Raw genomic sequence first — 22,395 nt, 5'->3', positions numbered from 1 at the left:
ATCTCGCAACGTAAACTTTGAATTAATTATTAATGATAATAAAGTTACCGCTGACAGTGAGGTTGCAAGTACCTTTGAAAACTTTTTTCAGAGTGTTCCTATTTTGTTGACTGATTCACTTAATTCTTCACCTACTGCAGCTCAGAGTTTATTGAGGAACAACGTTAATGAGTGCAACGTTTTATTTAATTTTAAACATATATCTGCATATGATATAATAAAGAATTTTAAGTTGTTGAAACAGAAAAAAACCGGTGATTTATGGGGTATGTCTGTAATGGTAATATCTAACATTATAGACGTTATTGCCCCTTACTTAGCCATACTTTTTAATGAATGTGTTGATAGAGGTACTTTTCCAAATTTAATGAAACATAGTAAACTTATACCTCTATTTAAATCTGGCAATAAAAACGACATTAACAATAACAGACCCATTTCAATCTTACCAGCTCTTAGTAAGGTCTTTGAAAAAATTATATTAAATCAACTTTTGAATCACTTCAATGTAAATAACTTACTACATCCGGAGCAGTACGGTTTTACTAAAGGTCGTAGCACCACGGATGCAGGCGCTAAACTTTTAAAACATGTGTACGATGCCTGGGAACGTTCGCCGAATGCCATTGGTGTTTTTTGTGATCTATCCAAAGCATTCGATTGTGTCGATCATAAAACCTTGCTTCTTAAACTAGCCCATTATGGTATCAAAAACGTTGCACTAAATTTGGTTGCCTCTTATCTCAGTGACAGAACCCAAAGGGTTTGCATAAAAGACATTAAGTCGCAGGGGTCGGCTACGTCAATGGGTGTCCCACAGGGTTCAATCTTGGGTCCCTTTCTATTTTTGGTGTATATAAATGATCTACCACACCATGTCAGTGAAACCTGTGACATTGTACTGTTTGCTGATGATACATCTCTAATTTTTAAAACTGATAGAGGTAGAGACAACTCTGACGATGTAAGCCGTGCTATGTCGCATGTGTCGCACTGGTTTACGGTCAATAATTTACTTTTAAATGCAAAAAAAACTAAGTGTGTGGAATTTATTTTACCAAATGTAAAGAAAGTCAATAAAAATATAATAATAAATGGAGAATCACTAAAAATGGAAGATTCCACAGTTTTTCTGGGCATGACCTTGGATTGTAAGCTTCAGTGGGGTACCCATATAGATACACTAGCAGGTAAACTAAGCTCGGCTGCCTACGCCGTCAGGAAAATTAGACAGATTACTGACGTAGAAACAGCAAGACTTGTTTACTTCGCGTACTTTCATAGTGTGATGTCTTACGGGATCTTATTATGGGGCAAAGCTGCTGATATTGAAACTATATTCATATTGCAGAAAAGAGCTGTACGGTCAATATATAAACTTAAATCACGTGAATCCCTCCGTGAAAAATTTAAAGAAATTGGTATACTTACGGTAGCCTCACAATACATTTATAACAATATAGTATTTGTAAGACAACATATTAGTCTTTATAAACAAAAAGTGGATATAAACAGTCGACTTACAAGAAATGGTCATAAATTAGTGACATCTGCATATCGTCTGCGAAAGGTGCAGAAGTCATTTGTGGGATTGAGTATACGCTTTTATAATATGATTCCTAAGGTAATTTTGGACCTACCAATCCATAAGTTTAAAGAATGTGTTAAAACACATTTATTACAGCGAGGTTATTATACTATTGATGAGTTTCTTAATGACAAGGTTGCTTGGAAGCATCCGGCTCCGCTTTCATCTCTCACAAGATAGAAAAATGAATGTTAAAATATAAAATGTAAATTTTTGATGTTGGAAAAGAGCAACTGCTGAGTTTCTTGCCGGCTTCTTCTCGGTAGAATCTGCCTTCCGAACCGGTGGTAGAGTCACTACACACGGACAGACTTGACGTTTCAAAAGTGCTTGTATTAGGCCTACTTGAAATAAATGAATTTTGATTTTTTTTTTTTTTTTAAAACCGTTGGTTTTTTTGTGTTAAAAAAACTTACCTGGTCGATCAACCTGTTGAACTTCCTCGCAAGCAGTTTGCTGTAGGAGCAGTACTGCGAAAAGAGTGGCAAAGATAACGAATATTTTGCTGTGCATGATTAGTTTTGAGGAAGCTTCGGAACTATACTCAACAATATTGACTGAGGAACTTCTCAACTGTGCTTCTTCCATAAAACTTTCACATATTTATATGAAATCAAATTAAGATAAGGACTGTAAAAGTTATTCGAGTCGTATCTTTTTATCAACACAGGGATGTCCTGACGATAAGGCATTTCTGTATCAGTTTTGTAATTGCGTGAACTGTATAATTAGTAGTAGTATACACAATATTTTAAACAAAGAATAAATTGTAGAATCTAATCTAATAAAATAGTTTTTGCATTATCGATTTAAAGAACATAAAACATTCTAACAACCTGCCAAGTATTCTTCTCTTATTACAACAACAGATCATTTCTTTTTTTATAGTAATAATAATTGCACCATCTGCTTGGTCCCTCAAATATTATTACTAACTGATGGTAAGTGGAAACCCATCGCCTATAAACCGATCAACAATTGTCAGGTTATGTATTGTTTCTATGTACTGGCAACCAGCTTCCAAAATTCTTGTGCAATTATTGAAAAAAAGTCTCAAAAGACGCAAAATCTTTTTCGGTACTTTTGCTGCTGGAAATATTCGGTTGTTAACTTCAGACGATAAACTTTACATAATATGAATATATTATGTAAAGTTTATCGTTTTCATATTATATATTCATTAAAATTATCCATTTTAATGAATATATAATATGAAAACATTTAATAAAGAAATTAAAGTTTCATTATTTATTATTACAGAAACGATAAAAACGATGCTGGCAGGTGAATAATAATTTCTTATCGTTTTGTCATAATTCCGAAACTAATTGCTTCATTTAAATTAAACATTGCATTGCATTTTTACGGTTATTGAAGTTCTGATTCAAGAGCCAACAATAGTTTTATTAATTATTATATCTTTATTGCCATATTACTCACCCACATTGATATACATAGACTGATAAACAACTTCCGAATTCCGTAAAATTTTATGACAGAAAAAGTAAATGCGCACGAGCATTTACTTTTTTTGTATGGATCTATAATCTACTTGCTTAAATTGCCACGACGAACAAACAAAAAGTAACAAGGGAACTTTAAAAAATACCATTGTGGTCGAGGGACCCATAAATAAGTATACTATGACTATCGGAAAAAAATCTTATGGTGTAAAAAAAGAAGGCGGCCAACGCTTGACGATAATTTCTTGAACTACAATGGACGTAGCTGGAAACTTGAATTAACGAGGATAACGTTTTTGTCTTTCATGGGCATTTTATTAGTTAACTCCTACCGCATGCTGCTTTAAAACACTGTGTGGTACGAAAAATGGTTCCGTGAGTCATCAGCATCCTATCAATGTCATAGTAGTTACTGGGCCCAGGCCTTCCCTTTTAATAGGAGAAGATTTGACCCTCCAATGCTGGACTATCGATAAATATCACATTTTATTGATAATATCCAAGACCGATGGCTTAAAATTCTCTCTGACTCACGGGAATGAGCATAATGTGCTTAATCGTGGCTGGTAATGAGAATTTTAAGAGAAAATGCAACACCTGTTTTTACTTGGCCCTGCCCAGGAACCGAACCCAGGACCTAGTAATACGAAATTGAACGTTCTATCCACTAGACCAACGAGCCAGTTATGGAATCCCAAAAAATTTACAAAATATAACTTAAGCAAAAAGAAAACCTAGACGTAAATTTAACATTTCTCTCTGGAAAACCTCTGGTTGAGATAGAATTTCATTACTTTAGTTTAGATTAATATTACAATTGTAGTGGACGTAACATTACCATACAAAGGGAATTATTTAAACGTGCCAACTTCCATAGAGGCGGAGGACTAAAAATGAGTAAGTACCTCGGCACTAATGTCCTCGGAAAACACGTCTGGAAAATAATATGAATGTTTTCAACTGTTTTACTTAAGCATTTTAGCGTCGCTTTATTTTACGTTCTTCTTCCCCTCTCGCATTATAGTTTTTGTAACAGTTTTTCTTTTTTATTGCTAACTAGTCGATTCATTTATAAAATAAGGAATACATGTAAGAACAACACTGGAAGAAGTCACTAGAACTTCTAGGAAACATAAATGGAGATGGACAGAAAACACATTCCTTGGCGTCTAGACACATGGAGTACATGAAACGAAGGCGACCAGGAAACATAAAAGATGGGGTGATGAATTAAAGAGTATAGCCGGATAGATATGGTCAACGAAAGCCAGAGATGAACATGAGTGGAAAAAGTTGGACGAGGCCTTTGTCGTTAACAAACAGATGCAGTTGCCGATATAATACATAAGTTAAACGGTGATAGGGCCGAGTTTGAAAGCAATCACGAACCTCTAACTGTTGTAAGTTATGTGCGATTTAAGCAAATAAAATATCACTTGCTCCAATGGTGAAGGAAAACATTGTGATAAAAACAGCATGCCTCAGACTGCAGTGGCGCGCAAAGAGGGTATGCACAGGGTATGCAGATGACATAAAATGAAGATAATCTCCAGTACGAGCTATAAATACTTGAGGGTAGGCTTTTTATATAACTCTTAAAAAGCCTATCCTTGAGTTTTTTATAACTCGTACTGGAGATTTTCTTCATTTTATGTCATCTGCATAACCAGTGCATACCCTCTATGCACGCCACTGCCTGAGAGTTCTCCATAATGTTCTCATAGGTGTGTAAGCTCTTAGTGGGCCATCAATAGGTTAAAATGATGATGTTGATGAAAGCATAGTAAGTATTTGAATAAAGACTTATATTTGTATTATTAATATCATACTGGATCCTCGGTCACATCTTAGTGACTGAACACCAATAACTCATTAAGACTAGGACTCGATTGACCTCGACGAAACTTTGACCACCTAGTGAGATAAGACTGCCTTACCAGCAAATCTGCGTGATGTAGATAAACATTGAGCGAGGTCAGACCAAGAAATCGAAATTATTCGGCGGTTTTAACAACTGGTAAGATGGGCCTTAGCGTATCCTTTGCAAGCATATTTCTATATGAAAAACTCATCTTCGGTAATGGAGTTTCCATCAGGTATTAAGATCTTCCTACGTTACCTTGAGGCTGATTCTCCACCTAAGTAATGCGTAGTTGTGTCTTTCATACAGGATAATGATGATATCCTTACTAATATTATAAATGGGAAAGAGTGTTTGTTTGTCTTTGCTTCACGCCCTAACTAAGAAACCAATCAACTTGATTTTTGGCATAGCAATTAGCAAAAAGAACGGAGTGTAACATAGGGCGCGTATAGCACCCTTCTGGGAAAGAATACGTAACTCGGGCAACAGCATCCTTCAGGTAGTGGGACAGGACACATGGGGTCCAAGAGTAGCTCAAAGGATCTCAATACTTAGAGATCCAAATAAAAAGTAATTTGATACACCTTCAGTGTATAGACAGAATATTTATTTATTTATTCTTAATTTTTAATAATTAATGTTTTATTGTTGAATTATTTACTTTTGTACTGTTCGTGCTTTTTGGGTTTTTACCACAATAGGTAAAGAAAAATTATTATTATAATTATTTTTATTATTATAGGTTATTTATTATTTTATACCAGAAAATGATCACAACAAACGTTACCTACGGGATTTGTAAAAAACCGTAGTTAAGGCGGATTAAGAATGCGGACAACAGCTAGTTAATAAAACCAGCCATTATATCATTGTTTTTAAACCCAAAATAGTCGCCCACATATTAATTGCAATTAGCAACTTATTAACCGATCAACAATTGTCAGGTTATGTATTGTTTCTATGTACTGGCGACCAGCTTCCAAAATCTTGTGCAATTATTGAAAAAAAATCTCAAAAGACGCAAAATCTTTTTCGGTACTTTTGCTGCTGGAAATATTCGATTGTTAACTTCAGACGATAAACTTTACATAATATATTCATTAAAATTATCCATTTTAATATCATTGTTTTTAATCCCAAAATAGTCGTCCACATATTAATTGCAATTAGCAACTTATAACTGCAAACACTCGGATTAACTCATTCATATAAAGTTAATGAGCTACTCTCAAACAACATCGGATTAACGTTAATTACTGTTCAATAGGAGGCACTCCGATTCGGACTCCATGTGAAAGTTTAAATTAATGCACATTTAATAAAGCAACGTAACGTTCAAACTATAGATTATTTTCATAATCATTAAGCTGCATATCCACGATACATTTGACGGTCGATTTGCGCAGTTTGCAGCGACCCTGCTTTCTGAGTCCAAGGCTGCAGGTTCGATTGCCACAACTGGCAAATGTTTGTGTGATGAACATGAAAGTTTTTGAGTGTTTGGGTGTTTTTCTGTGTAATATAAGTATTTATGTATATTATTCATTAGTCATCTTAGTACCCATAACACAAGTAACGCTTACTTTTGTGTGTTTGTCATCGTATATTTATTCATTTATTTATAGAATACTTGCTGTTGCCCGCGACTTTGTCTGAGTTTGATTTTGTTTTTTGATGTGGCATTCAATTTAGTAGTAGTTCTAAAAAAATTAAAGTATTCAATATCGCCTTAAATGAGGGGTTTGCTGCTGTCGGCTGAGGAGTTCTGACCTCTATCTACAACCACATTCATCAGATCTACACAAAGTTTGGGCAAAATTATAAAAACATATTATAACCTCTATAGTACAAAAATAATTATTTAAAACGGTTATAATTAGTCGGAGTTATGGTGTAAAATCGTCAAACACTTTCACTCCCTCTCCCAAAGGAACCGAGCTTAATGTCGGGATAAAAAGTATTCTATACTACTTCTAACACTTCTAAGAATACAAACTTTGTACAGTTTGTTAGGTAGTATTTGTGTGAAAGCGTAACAAACAAACTTACATTGACATTGATAATATTAGTAGGGATACGCGAAGATGCTTTGTAGCTATATGAAGCGTTATGGTGGTTTTCACCACAAACTAGAATCATAAAGTGGGCGGGATCGGTGCACCTTGCCTAGTTATGACTTGTAGTAGCCTGCACTTCATACATGCACAAAAGCACTTGCTACTCTATATTTTTTACATAACTCATAATATAGGAAAATTTCTATAGGACACAAACTGTATGCATTTGGTCTTAGTGAAGTCACAAGCTCAAGTCACAATGCGTAGTGTTACCACAATATTTTTTATTATGGTCGTTGTTACACGCTAAAAGATGCCCAAACATGTTGTGTTGCGTCCGTCGCGACAATTTATAATATTAATTATCTGTGAGTTAAGTTCGAAAGTGAGAACAAATAACGAGATTAAAATTAACTGAAGAAACCTTTCAAAACCCAATACCTGTTAAGCGGGATATCCAGTAAACATGCCTAAAGCTTTAACGCTTATTGTACAATCGTATTATGTCATGGACGAATTCATGCGATATTTGTACAACACATATAAGCACTAAATTCTCAGTTCAGTTATCTCAGCGTTTAATAGAATTATTGCACGGTCCGAATCCCGGTAACATGTCCAGTACATCGAAGTGGAACAGGCCGACTCGGTACAATCCTCTTAAGTCTAGGAACCTTAGAAAGAAAATGGTGGATAAAAAACTCCATACTACTTATAACCTCATGCTGATATAATAACATGAGCGGTAATAGCCTTGTGGTTACGGCATATTCTTTCTTTTTTCGCGGCGGTGTTTGAATCCCAGAGCGCACCTCTTACTTTTCTAAGTTATGTGCGTTTTTAAGCAATTGAAATATGTCTGGTTTCTACCATGAAGGAAAACATCGCGAGGAAATCTGCATGCCTGAAAGGTCTCCATAATGTTCTCAAAGGCGTATAGAGTCCACTAATTCGCACTGGGCCAGCTTGGTAGACTACGGCCTTAACGCTTGTAATCGTGGGAAGAGTCGTGCCCTGTATTGGGCCGGTAGTGGGTTCATATGATAATGATTACCTTTATTATATATAATCTAAATAAGAACTAGCTAATTATACTAACAGAGCGGACGTAACGTTTTTGCAAAAGGAAACATCTTTAGGATCGTTGTGCTTGAAACTCGATTAAAACTCGATAGGTCTTACTCGATAAGGTCGGCGAGAGAAAGAGATAACATGGAAACTGAATAATATGTAATATGTGTAATTTAATATTCTACATTCAAATATAAATTTTTTCAGCTTTGTAAAAAATACAAATAATATAGAGTATTGGAGTATGAGGATAAACCTTATATTTATCCTAATACTCCAATACTCTATATTCATCTTAATCTCTCGTAGGGTACGATAAAATATCTGGCACATATGTTTATCTTTATATTATTATATATTGTTCATGAAAATATTCATAAGTATTTATGTATATATTATTCATAAAAATATTCGTCAGTCATCTTAGTACCCATAACTCAAGCTATGCTCACTTTGGGGCTAGATGGCAATGTGTGTATTGTCGTAGTATATATATATTTTTTTTTATTTATATCAAGTTGTAGTTGATGTAAGTTTAATTCATAATAATAATAAAAAATACCTTTATTACATTTTTGTGGTGTGCAATATAAGTATATTCAATCATTCCTCGATTAAATCATAACAATACAATTGGCAGCATTATGCAGTACATTAGCAACAATGCTCAGCGATGATTCTCAGTTTTCCCCAGCATCGAACTGAACTGACAACCGCGCCGTTCGCTGCACTTTTTCATTGTTAATTGCAGTAGTTGTATAACCTTGTTTACAAATTGAAATGACAAAACACAATAATTATAAAAGTAAAAATTGGATTTAATTTGATTAAATTTAAAATATAAACCTAAAATTAGAATTAAACAAAACAAGGAAGTCATTAAGCAAATTAAGACGACTCGATTTGAGAGTAAAGGTTTAATTTTTTCAGTCAAAATTATTTAACACGTGATAAAAAACACTTGATATTTGTTAAATATAATACAAAGTAAACAAATATATATATCATAAATATATATGTTGCACCACCTTCCAAGCATCTATATATTTTCTTCTACGACTTTTTTTTTGTTCAACAAGAACACTCTTTTATTTTATTCAACTCTATTTTATTTTATTTTCTGTGTGTGGTGTACAATGAAAGTGTTTTCATTCATTCAATCATTCATTTATTGAAATAGAACCTAGTCGCTTTGCAAAGTGTGTTCTCCACCTTTCCACGTGCAACAACAGTAACAAATTACATAGCGCGTGGATCCGACGGTTGATGTGTCAAAGGCACTTAAATTCTCCACGTTTGTAATTTCTGCTAGCAACGCGCAGGCAATTTATTATTCATTTGTATTCATTTTTACAATTGTGTATGATAAAACAGCAACATCCGTACTAATATTATAAATGAGAAAGTGTGTCTGTGTGATTCGTTCTTTTGTTTTGTTTGCAAATCTTTTCAAATTCAGTTACATAAGTAATAAACTTTATTGTTTAAAAACCATGGGAATTATCTTTGTGTGATTTGCTAATAAAAAAAGTATTCCATCTCCAAGACGCAAACTATAATTATGTTAAAATTCGTGAAGATCGGAACAGTGGTTGTGCCAAACATACATAAAAAACAACCCGCCACACAAAGTCAGGCACAGTTTTTAAAGTGAAACTTTTTAGACAGGTAATCGATATTTTTTTGGACCAGTATTTAGAATGAAATTTCAAGAACGTTTAGTCACACTTCGTTAAGTGAGAGAGAAGGAAGAAATCCCTACATTGTTTTATCTAGCACCAATGTACAGTTGATATACTTCGCGATCTCTATCCGCTGTATCGGAGCTGCCGTCCCATCGGATTATATAGTAATAATAACGTTTATTTGGAATTAAATTCCATAGCTTGTACCAATTATTTTACGGACTATTTTATAAATTAAAATTGGCCACACATAAGGTAAGTACCCTCTTGAGCACTTGGTGTATGAGTGTGTACCAACCCAGTGCTCCACAAAGGGATTTTACCATTTATTGCTTAATATTTTCAAAATACTGCTGGAGCTTCCGCGCATTTTGCTCTTCATTGATGCAGATCTTTTTCTCACGATTACGTAAAAGTCATCAACGTGATTGTCCGCAAACATTTTCAATGCACTGAAAAAGCACGGCAACCCCGTCAATACTCTCAAGCCATTATTGTACTGTATACGTTGATCGTTATAGGCCTACCTGCGTATATGACACGATTATGAGAGTTACATAGTGAACCTGTGAAACGCAAACACTCTTGCACTTCATCTCCAGCGTAGTTTGAAAATCTCTCTGGAGATTGGCCACCGTGGCAGAAATCGGTCAAGGGTTTTTTTTCTTTGTGTGAATTAAATCAGTAGGTATAGATAAATAGATGTTTTGTATTTTGTGTTAATTGTAATAAGAATTTTCACTAATATCTCATCGATGCGTTTGTTCATTTATAAATAAACATTATTATTTCCGCGTGCAGGTTACTGTAAACAAACGAGTCCAAAATCCAAACATAGAGGCTTTAACTAATAATAATTTTATATAATATTGTTTTTAATTCCATAATTGAGTACCTACATATAGCTGGGCACATGCCTTCTTTCTTAAACGGGAGAGATTTATAGTTGAACTCTCCGAGCTGCTCCAATGTGGGATACAGAGCAAGTATCAAGATTACCTCAATTTATGTAGAGGCCTTTTCGTTTTATTTAAAAAGCTTCCATTTGCGTTTTAAACTAAAACAAAAACGGTAAATGTAGGAGAAATTTCATTCCCCATTTTATACTGTGATTTTCCAAGTTCAAATATTGCACATGAAAGCGAGTTTATATTATGCAAATGATAAAAGTATCGTTTAAGCGAAGGCTCATATAGGTGCTTTTTTAAATGTCTAACGTGGACGATGTTAATATCGGAATTACTAGTTCCACTCGGCGCTTTACTGTAATTAATTAAATAGATATATAAATTAACTTGCGGACCCCAGCGCCATCTGTCGGGCTAATTTGTCAATCTAAACCATCCAGGGTGCCACCCAAACAAATACCAAAAAAAACATTCAAATCGGTCCTGCCGTCTAGGAGGAGTTCAGTGACATATATAGTGACGTATATAAGATAAGGGATAGCAGATGTTTAATATTACTTTTGAAGTAGTTATTACTTTATGAGAAGGAGTTAAGGCCGTAGTCCACCACGCTAGCCCAGTGCGGAGTGGTGGACTTTACACACCTTTGAGAAAGAACATTATGGAGAACTCTCATGCATGCAGGTTTCCGCACGATGTTTTCCTTCACCATTGAGCAAGATAATATTATACAAGAATAAATATGGCAAACACTCATTTAAGGAAAAACTTATCATAAACACAGACCGTTGTTATTTGTTTGTTAACGTTTGAGAAATATTCAGGATTCCCCTTTTTATTTGAGTGCAAAACGTACTTATAAGAACCGACGTAAATAAATTATTAATATAGTTTATAAAATATCGTCTTAACGTGTTAACGTGTTAATTATTAATTAATCATGAAATTGTTTTTCTTAGTTCTTGTTGCTCTTTTTTTTGCAAATGGCACTAACTGTGCTTTAACGGGTGAGTATTCGTTAAATTTTTAAATCACTGTTTACGCAAAAAGTTATGGTATGAGATTGAACGTTGTGTCTGTCTCTGTGTCTCCTGTATTCCTGTTTTTTCGTGCTGCAGGGCTAGCACGGGCAGGAGACAAACATTATATCCCCCGATTAAACCCATGACAGGGAATATAATTAACGTGTCCACCTGCTAAATCACGGGAACATGGAATAAAAGAAGTTTACTCCCGTTTATTATTACACATATATATTATTTGGATATTATTTTGACTTGTGCGTCAGTGCTCTGAAAGTTGATAAAGCTGTAGGAGAAGATAAATTTTTATCATTTCCCCGGGGATATAATTGTCTCCTGCACTGCTTGCTAGCTTAATTAACTGAACCTATTTTAACAAGGCGTTTCTTATACTAAGGGTGCGTTATTTCTCAAAAAGTTGTAGTTATGTTTCATGAATATCTGCAGGGGACTTGAATCATATACAACGTGTTTACGAAACACTGTTGAAGGATGCATAAGTAAATTTCAAGGAATCACCTTGTAATAATATAAATTTTTATTTTTCTATACAAACTAATTAAAAATATTCTAAGTGTTAATTTATGGCAACCCAATTGAAGACAAACGACCGACACGTGCATAGTACATACGCTAAGCAACGCGTACCTAATAAAGTGACAGATTTCACCAGATTTTAATTTTGCATGTGATATTAGAGCTGTATCTGATTTTTTTCGGTAATAACTATAGATGTGGTTTACTCAAAAACTATTAGCGTTTCGGTTTCACGTATAAGTTTCAGAGACCGTACTTACATTTACACTTTCATCCTCGATTCGACATTCCAACCTTTCGCGTTGCATCGCCCACCAGCCGTACTACGTAGTGTTCTCGGCTCCTAAAGGTGGTAGGTTTACATAAATTACTTATAAACTTAGCCTATACACTTTCCTTTCTCGAGAATCAGGCTATCAAATACAAAAAAGGTTTTATAAAGCCATGTCGTAATCCCAGATATTAGCGCCTTTAACAAATCAAACCTTTATCTTTACTATTATTAGATACTAATTAATTTATTACGCGTTTCTTTATTTCAGATAATACAATTCTCGGCCCACCTATGATCGCTGATGCTCGACGAACAGAAGTTTATAACAGAGTGAGAAGAAGTAACTTTTTCTGTAAAACACATAAGGAGTGCAATAGTTTCTGCAAGATCATCCTTGGACATAAGAAGGGAACATGCCATCTCATTTGTTTTTGTACTTAGTTTATAAAACCTAAATTTTTTTATCTACAGTCCTAACTACATATTATAATTACGAATTGTATGTGTATTGTTTTATAATTTTGCATCGTTATTGACGGCCGATTTGCGCAGCGGGCCCAGCTTTCTGAGTCCAAGCCTGTGGATGGGCCTTCTCACAACTGGAAGTTTTTTGCGTGATGAACACGAATGTTTTACAATCTCTATATTATACTTAAATATTTATGTATTCATCAGTTATCTCAGCAACCATAACACAAGCTACGCTTATTTAGGGCTAGGTGACGATGTGTATATTATCGTAATATATTACGATAATTTAAATATCGTTATTATTATTTATATATTCTTTATTTATTTATAGATAAATTAATTTTATTCATATCAATAGAAGGACTACATAATCTTAAGACAATATTATATTAGACCAGCAGAGTTTAAAGCCCCTTGCAAAAACTTAAACCACTGGCTCGCTCAGTAACACTTTGATATAATGATGTATAGGAACATAGAAATAAATTACAATAATGTAACGAATTTCTTCTTTAGTAGGGAAGTAATTACTAGCATTATATTATCACGTTGGGTTAGAGCTCGGTAACGTATGCTTTGAACAATGAGACTCTGGAACTTGGAAGCATCAGTATACCTGGCAAACTCGCGTGCTAAAACATTTTTTTTTGTGGTAGAGCTTTTTGTGACAGAACTCGTCCGCGGAAATACTATCACCATGCTTATTTCGGCCGCTAAGCAGCTTTGTTGCAATGCTGGGTTCCGGTCTGAAGGGCGTGGTTGCCGGAGCAAGATTGACGACCTCCCTGGCGCAGCGGTGAGCGCTGGATCTGGTCTGGTCTGTTGGGAGGCTTCGGCCGTGGCTAGTTTCCACCCTACCGACAAAGACGTGCCGCTAAGCAATTTAGTGTTCCGGTGCGATGTCGCGTAGATATCGCGTAGATGTCGCTTAGGGGTATTACTACCTTACTCTCTAACAGATTAGCCCGCTACCATCTCAGACTGCATCATCAGTAACCAACAGGTGAGATTACAGTCAAGGGCTAACTCGTAGTGGAATAACAAAAAATAAAAAAAATTACTGGCACATAAAATTAGCATTACGCCTTAAATTGATGGACACAGGTCGGCATGTCGCAGGACGTGCTCCTTGCATGCCCTGCGATGTGTTTTTTTCTTTATAGGCATCTGTTTCCCTTTTATCATCAGGTGGATCAAAGATTGGTCCGTCAACTATCACTACAAAAAAATACCATAACATAGGTACTCTTGTAAATGATAATCTTTTCCTTTAGTTAAGGTTAAAACGAAATAAATATACTTATTAAATGCTTGGTCTGTGAACTATTACTAAAAGAAAAAAAATATATAAAACATTAGTCCGGACTGACAACACCGCATCTATAATGTACGAGTACCTACTGTGTTTTGTTTTGTGTTAGAACTAATTTCGGCAAGACCAAAGTCAAGGTTAACTTTTTACGGCCGTTCATTTCGTATAGGAGCGTACATACGCAATTAACTGTTGAACTTAAAATAGTAAGATCTGTAAATCGCTAGACTATAAGTTTTACGCTATTTTATTGCACCAGCTGTTGCCCGCGTTGTTCGTAAGCGTTTATTACGGTTTTTTGAAAATCTCGTGGGAACCGTTTGCTTCCTGAGATAAAAAGTTGCTCTCCGAACTTTCAACTACCTCTATGCCAAATATTTTTATTCATTCCACTACCAGTTAGCCCTTGACTGCAATCTCACCCGATGGTAAGTGATGTTGCAGTCTAAGATGGTAGCGGACTAACCTGTTAGGGAGTATGCCAGTTATATTTAAATCATACCCCCTAATCGGTTTATCTACGTGATCAAATCAGAAACGAGCATATCCGTAGAAGAACTAGAGTTACCGACATAGCTCAGCGAGTCGCGCAGCTGAAGTAGCAATGGGCAGGGCACATAGCTCGGAGAACCGATGGACGTTGGGGTCTTAAGGTGCTGGAATAGCGACCCCGCACCGCTAAACGCAGGTAGGTCGGCCCCCAAAGCGGTGGACAGATGACATCAGGCGAGTCGCTGGGAGCCGCTGGAGGCAAGCGGCCCAGGACCGTGCATTGTGGAACTCCCTACGAAAGACCTATGTCCAGCAGTGGACGTCGATTGGTTGACACGATGATGATGATGATGTTGATGAATCAGTTCCTACACGAAATCATACTGAAACTCTTAGCGGCAAGGGCTAACTTGTAGTGGAATAAAACAAAAATGAGTGAAAGAAGGACAAAGGACAACAGTGCAGCATTTATAATACTAGTAAGGATTATTACTAAGTTTTATTAACTAATATAATTATTAGCTAACGAATGATTTTTTACCTCAGTCTACAAAAGTCAGCATATTTGAATATATACTCGAGTCACGGCAACGCCTTCCATGAGAATTTCCAAAAAAATTAGTGTTATTGCGAAAACAAAATGTAATGAAGCGCTAACCTCTTTTTTTCAAGTCGATTAATAACGCAGTTTTATTTCCCGTCTGTAGGTGTAACCTCAGTAAAAGCGACATAAGCGAGCGACAACAGGTGTTACGTGATAATGACTAAACAGCTTTTGCATTCGTAATGAGGCCCTGAGTGGAGGGACAATGAAGGGGTGGTGACGTCGTGACGAGGATAAACATATAATTTTATATTATAAGGGGTATATTTACCCACAACGGAAGGGAGACGGTATTTGCGTTTAGCGTTAGGTCTTAAGTATGGCTTATACGAAGCCAGTGGACTGGCGCCAGTTAAACAGTCGAGCTATAGCTGGCCCAAACATTGTGTTTGGACGAGTCTAGATATTCCTGGATTTATTTGTGGTGTGCACACGTGCAACGTTAAGATAGCATGAATTCCCTATAAATTGCACTCTATGGATACGCATCAGCTACTGGCGCGAAACATCTACACGTATTTGCAATAATGGAACGGGTGCTGCAGGAACGCGAGCGGAGTTCACTGACTTGAATATCCCTCTGACGCTCAATTCCCACCAGAGCTGGCGACCGGCCATGGCTTGGCTTGAAAACTGGCTAGGCCAATACTAAGCCAGTACAAGGCCAATGCTAATGAGACTGGCAGCGAATATTGGCGTCGTATAAACTGAGCTTTATGTTCGTGCGTTTGACTTGGTACCATTTTGCTAAAAAAAACTATACTGGGCCGTTTGTAATAAGACATCCGGGCAAGTCCTTGAATTTGCTTTGCAGCTATAGTACTTTTGCGAAACTTCTGGACCGATTGTAATACTGTTACAATGCATTACGTACGTAGGTACATATAACATCAGAGCAAATTCTTAAACAGATATGATTATAATAAAATATTATTAAGCGGGTGCTGCAATAGTATATTTGAGTTAATATTGTGATATAATTTTTTATTTTTGGTTTAATTCTTACTAAGTCGAAATAAAGCATATTTTAAAATACATAAAATATACTTGTGCCCTTAATCGGTCGTCTAACCACACTAGTAATTGACGTGTTTAAAAATGCGTCTAACATAATATATTTTATATGAAGTTTGAATGGAACAGCAAAACGCTCTATCAGCGTAATTCAAAATTGATTTCTTTAAAGTAGGCCTAATATAAGCACTTTTGAAACATTAAGTCTGTCTGTTTGTAGTGACTATCTCCGGTTCCGAGAAGAAGCCGGCAAGAAACTCAGCGTTGCCTGAATTTTAAAATGAGATACCATCATTGGTTATGCGAGTTAATATTTTATTATAACAGCAGTATATTTCAATACACTCTTGATTAGAACTTTTATTAAACTGCCATACCTACCTCTATTAGGTTGAACTATTCTTAAACTAGGTATATCGTCATAAACCATAAGGTCAGGTCAGAGCCAAGTTATTATTAATATGAGTTACATGCGATCGATCTGTTTAAACAAAATCATACCTATTTCCAGCGATTTTGTTTTTTTTTTAATTTTTAAGTATTTTTAAGGTTTGTTTTTCCGGAGCTAAAAATTACCTATCTTATGGTTATAGTTATGACTATAACTAAGGTTTTTTTTTAAACCTGCGGGAACTGTCCGGGATGCTTTTCCGCGATACAAATTATAAGTCCATCTCAAGTTATATATGTGCCAGATTTAATCAAGATTCGTGTAATGGTTGATCTAAACATAATTTTAACTCATTTACAAAACTTATTAGACTTTTCTAAAGCAGCCTACGCTTCTACAACCAATTTACCTACTTCCTAACTATTATAAATGCAAAAGTATATTAGTTCATTTGTTTGGTTGTTTGTCCTTCCTTTACGCCCTAACACAGCAACCAATAAGCTTTATTTTGGAAAATTAAGCTTAGTTTTATATACTCTGCGAAAATCAGGAGATCTGTATAGTGTAATTTATAATATCTTCAAACCTTATACTCCACACCAAACAGATATTTGCAATGTTAGATTTTGTAATAACTCCTTCCAATAATAAGCATCGATTTGAGATTTATCGTAATCCTACATATACAGATAACACCATATCAGCTTCATCATGTCATCCTTAGCATAAACTTGCATCATTTCATATATTAGTTCATTATCAAAAATTTGCGACTAATAAATTTAAAAAAATATTTACACATAATTTTCCATGCTTTCTGGGGAGCTATCTTTATAATCAGGTAAACAAAAGACTCAATATTGATAAGTTAAACATACATAATTGTAAAACTCGACTATATGACTGGTTAAGTGGGCTAAACTACGATGAGACTGAAAGCATTATTCAGATACTGAAATGATTCACATATGCCTAACACACACACATACCCACACACAGCCACACACACACTCACACACACACACACACACACACGCGCGCGCTCCACACACACACGTACACGCATGAAAAACTATAAACTACAATTTATAAGACATTACAATTTAAAATAAATTATTACTATTCATTCTAATAAATCTAAAATCTTTGCATAAGTTAAATCTTCTGTTAAAATAAAGAAATTCATTATTTAAGATATAGAACACAAAGTTACTCTTACTTAATTTAAATATTACCGAATAACTGTGATTATAACATTACTTAAACTATATTATATTCATCCTTGTATACTTTATCCTGGGGAAAGGGCCTGGTGGCTTGAGATACAGGTTCTACCTAGTTCAAGCATCAGTCCCCACATTATAAATGTGTAACAAAATAGCCCGTAAGCAACATTATATTGTACTCGTACTTATAAGTAATGTGGAGAAATAAATAAATCATTCATTCATTCATTCATTCATAGATTATTATTCATTCCATTAACTAAGGAGGATTATAGGAAAGTGTTAAATATCATTTATCATATCATAAAATTTCGTAAAATTACGCCTGCTTCCGTCCAATATTTTGGCATAAAGTTATTTGAAAGTACGGAGAGTAGCATATTCAACTTTTTATCTCAGCAAAACAAACGGTTCCCATGGGATTTGTATAAATATTGTAATAAACGCGAACGAAGAAAGCGGGCAATGCTAGTTGTACATATACTGCAAAACTTTTTCCCATCCGAAGCAAATGCGTCTGGTAACGGCAGTTGGGAATGGCTAGGCCTGACTTTTTTCATAATAACAACCCGTCTACAGATGCCGTAATGCGGAAAACTGCCTCAAATGTCGTATTAAAAGAAAAACCATCACATATTCGTATGGAAATCAAATTTTAGTGTCCTCTTATATCTACTGAAGATGTTTTTTGATTTCACAGTATTGTCACGATGTCGCAGTCAAAGTGCCCTGATCTGAAAGCAGTTTAAACTCATCCCTCTATTCTGTATACTCCCGAGTAGTACCACTCCCGGTAGGTACTGTAACATAGCTTGGCAGTATACCGGTAGTTGCTGTACCAGAAATCGACGACCTTTCGAATTTTAGCCCCAACCATGACTTTGTCTTGCATTTCATTTCAAAACTTAACAATCTTTGGTTAATTCGGATAAACATTACTAAATTAGTGGCATAAAATCAGTTTCATATTTCAATTAATTAAACAACAATTTCACTTGTAAATCTTATATTTTGCATGCAAATCATGATTTTATCTATAGCACCTACTAATAATATAATAAGATTTTTTCATTGGTTTGTTTAAACAGAATAGGCTCTGATAGTACTGGACTGTTTATAACTCTTTCTACACCAATAATAAGCGAAATTATCAGGAAATAACATACACTAGGTATAATTTATTTTAGAAGAAAGAAATGAGAATTGCAATAATTTAACCCAAAATAGCTATTATGCCTATAAAATTAATTACTTGCCGTACGCCGAGAAAACGTATGATGTATACTAAAGTACTAATTAAATTACTCATTTATTACGTACAAAAAAGTCTACGAGATAATTAATACCTACCTATCACAAAAGCATATGTTGCGTTCCTAAATTTTAGAGCAGTAAAATACTTTTTCATTCATTCTAATCGGACATTTAATTTAGAAGTTATCGCGGGTTTAGAAAAACCTCGGAATAAAACAGTTAATTTAAGAGCTACATTTAATTGAACAGGTCATTTTAAAAAGTACACCCGATTATTGTACAATAAAACACTTAAAAATGTCCGTAGAACTACATCTGAAGTGAATGTTGTTATTAATAAAAGCTACGTACATTCTCCTTCAAACGTCCAAAGTTGGTCCCTAACTTCTATCCATTTTCTAACTCCAGTTAACATTGCTTACCTAGCGCAATCGACTATTGTTTGCTGCACTCCAAATTAATTGTTCATATGCTTAAAAATCTATGTATTAAAAACAAGAAAACACAGATGAAGCCGCAGGCTACAGCTATTATTAAAAAAAAAAAAAAGTTCAGACAAGAAATTGTTTTCTGTCGTCGAAGAAGAAAGGCCCGCTAGTTTCTTAATAAAAAGTTATTAAGAAACTAGCGGACCCTAAAAAAAAATTCAAACTATATTAAAAGTACAGGAATCTTCCAGTTACAGTTTTATTATAAGTTTGTACACGTAATTGAAATTAATTGATGTTTATCCAGTACCGAATGCAGCCTTTACTTACTCGTTACTCATCGTTTCTTTCTACTAACTTTTAACTAACTTTATCAAAAAAAATATTCGATTGCTTGCTTAGTTAGAGCGTTAAGGAAAGAAATGAATACAAAAAAAAACTATAACACAAACACATTTTCATATTAATAATATTACTAGCTGATACCCGCGATTTCGTTCACGTGGATTAAGGTTTTCTATTCCCGCGGGAACTCTCTTATTTCCCGGGTCAAAAAGCCTATGTGCTATTCCAGACAGATCTATCTCTTCAATTCTTGATTGAGTCATGAACATCCACACTTTCACATTTATAATATTACAGTAGGATTATAATCCTCTTGAGCTAGTGTAGTGAGGTGAATGTGTAGTTCTAGTGTCTCCCATGTTATGAACACCTAAGATAAGTCATCGGACCTAATTCTTAGATATAAACTTATGTATAAGTTTAGGTTAACAGTGTTACTAATTAGTAAGGCTAGATTGTAATTTTAATAAAGCGTGTAACTTTATGGAAAAAATAAATAAAATTTATAATATTAGTTAGGAAATAAACTAAGTATTATTACAACCCAGCCAGTCCACTTTCAACCGCATTGGTAGGTTATGCATTAAAATTGAGGGAAAGAGCCTGTATGGTGATGCAGAATAGTACATAAAACTTTATTAGTTACGAAGATAACTGGGTCGCCGTTCTAAGATGAATATAAATACCTGTGTACAAGTATGGCCTCGTTTTGTGAAAAAATCAGCTATTACAATATCAAACTGCCGTTTTCTCGGCGCTTGTGCTACGTATGGGGAATACTTTCGCTCGGCACTAACAAGAGAGGCACTAAGAATGTAGTATAAAAGAAAACACGGTTTTTTAAAAGTCTTTATACATTTTAACCTACACTTCGGAGGAAATTTTAATAAAAGTGCTGCGGTTTTGCACGTTTGTGGCTTGAAGGTAGTGGAAGATTCTGTATTATATTAACGGCCCATTTTATCATCATCATCATTACCTTCGAATATTTTTTTTCCTTTTCTTGGCTGCAAACGACACTTTTGTTTTTGTCCTGAAGTGACGTTTGACAACAAAAATCGCGAGATTTACGCCTTTCGCAGCCTGTTATGCGATACGTAATCACCCCGCGGGTCCCCTCTCAGTACGCAAATGTATTAAGTCGAAGTCTTTCACACTGGCCAGGACTCTTCACACCTTCCAGGGCACGTGATATTTTGCACGTATTGCTTTGGTTCAAAAAAAATAAAGAAAAAGATTTTTCAAATGCAACGCACAAGCGCAAAAACAAATTCTTCAGCTCTGTTATTAGCTCTCTCTTTGGTCGGGCTTAGCATGAGGCTTTGTATGAGGCTAATTCCGTTCAGGTACGATGCCGCGAAGAAACTGTTTATAGGGATCGGGTATATCCGTAAATATAGTATCCAGTTCTACACGAATAATGTATAATAACGTTGACGGCCGAGTAGCGCAGTGGGCAGCGACCCTGCTTGCTGAGTCCAAGGTCATGGGTTCGATTCCCACAGCGGGGAAATGTTTGTGTGATGAACATAAATGTTTTTCAGTGTCTGGGTGTTTATCTGTATATTATAAGTATGTATGTGTATTATATTCATAAAAAAAATTCATCAGCTATCGTAGTACCTACTAGAGTAACTGCAACTTCAGCATCCTGCTTAGATAATATTTTTTTCAATTGTGACATTTTAGATAAAAGAATAATTAATAATTTAAGGTCAGATCATTGTGGTCAACTTATTACTGTTTTAAATACTATCAATAAAAGCAGACAAATTATAAAGTGTAGGCCAATAACTAAGACTAAATTAATGCGATTTAAACGTGAAATTACTGCGAAAATCCCTGGTATTGCGTGCGAACATTTTCATCCGGACAGTCTTTATAGTGCACTATTTAATACTATAAACAACGAATTTAATAGAGTATTCAACTTTAAGCACATCAATGTCAGTAATAAATTAAAATTTAGTGACTGGGCTACTGTAGGTATATATAAAAGTAGGGAGAAGTTGTATGAGCTGTATGATGAAAAACAATTTAATCATACTCCAACTTTCGTAGAACACGTAAAAAAATACTCTAAAATATTTAAGATTGTTTGCACTAATGCGAAATCGCTACACATTAAATATAGTATAATGAAATCTGATAACAAAATACAAACAACCTGGAAAATAGTTAATTACGAGTCAGGAAAAACTAAATCTCGTGATGTGGATTTTGAACTTATTGTTGATAACAATAAAGTGACGTCTGACAGGGAGGTTGCTAATACTTTCGAAAACTTCTTTCAGAATGTTCCCATTTTGTTAACAGATTCTCTAAGCTCTTCACCAATAGCAGCTCAGCGTATATTGAGAGATAATGTTAAAGAGTGCAATGTTTTATT

This window comes from Pararge aegeria, chromosome 5 (genome assembly GCF_905163445.1).
Source record: "Pararge aegeria chromosome 5, ilParAegt1.1, whole genome shotgun sequence".
Classification (NCBI taxonomy): domain Eukaryota; kingdom Metazoa; phylum Arthropoda; class Insecta; order Lepidoptera; family Nymphalidae; genus Pararge; species Pararge aegeria.
The sequence above is the reverse complement of the archived record's forward strand: the minus strand, read 5'-3'. Positions refer to the sequence as shown.